This window comes from Leptodactylus fuscus, chromosome 1, assembly GCF_031893055.1.
Source record: "Leptodactylus fuscus isolate aLepFus1 chromosome 1, aLepFus1.hap2, whole genome shotgun sequence".
NCBI classification, from domain to species: Eukaryota; Metazoa; Chordata; class Amphibia; order Anura; family Leptodactylidae; genus Leptodactylus; species Leptodactylus fuscus.
The window spans coordinates 30883396-30884078 of NC_134265.1; the positions used below are offsets into that span (position 1 = coordinate 30883396).

The window sequence follows — 683 nt, forward strand, 5'->3', positions numbered from 1 at the left end:
CCATCCATACAGACAGGGCCGCCGATAGGCCAGTACTACTGCTACTGGCGTCAGGGGCCCGGCCAAATTTAAAAATTGGGGGGGCCCGGGCCCCCTGGCGCCGGCAGCAGTCATTGTATGTCCTGCTTGTTTCAACTCAGATCTGCGTTCAGAGGACGCAGATCTGAGTTGAACACATACGCGGCTGAAGCGAGGAGCTTACACAGGTCAGCTCCTCGCTTCGCCGCTGCGGCCTCTCTCGCTGACACATATGCGGCTGGCTCAGCCGCATATGTGTCAGCGAGAGAGGCGGCAGCGGCGAAGCGAGGAGCTGACACAGGTTAGCTCGCTTCAGCCGCTGAAGCGAGGAGCTGACCTGTGTCAGCTCCTCACTTCGCCGCTGCCGCCGGCTACCCGGCAGTGTAGACGCGATGTGATGACGTCACATTGCGTCTACAACTGTGAGCCAGTAAGAGAGAGAGGCGCGCACAGAGCGGTGGGGGAACGAGGAAAAGGTAAGTGTAATGTGGAACGTGAAACTGGGGGCAGATGAAGGAGAGGACGGCATGACATTGGGGGCAGAGATGGAGAGGACGGCATGGCACTGGGGGCAGAGATGGGGGGACATGAATCTGGGGGCAGAGATGTGGGGACATGAATCTGTGGGCAGAGATGGAGGGGACATGAATCTGGGGGCAGAGATG

General features: G+C 59.6%; 1 pseudogene; it reads left to right on the top strand.

Annotated features, from left to right (window-relative positions):
• The first annotated feature begins 231 nt into the window (after positions 1-231).
• LOC142190975 (small nucleolar RNA SNORA17) lies at positions 232-375 on the top strand (annotated as a pseudogene).
• Positions 376-683: the final 308 nt, after the last annotated feature.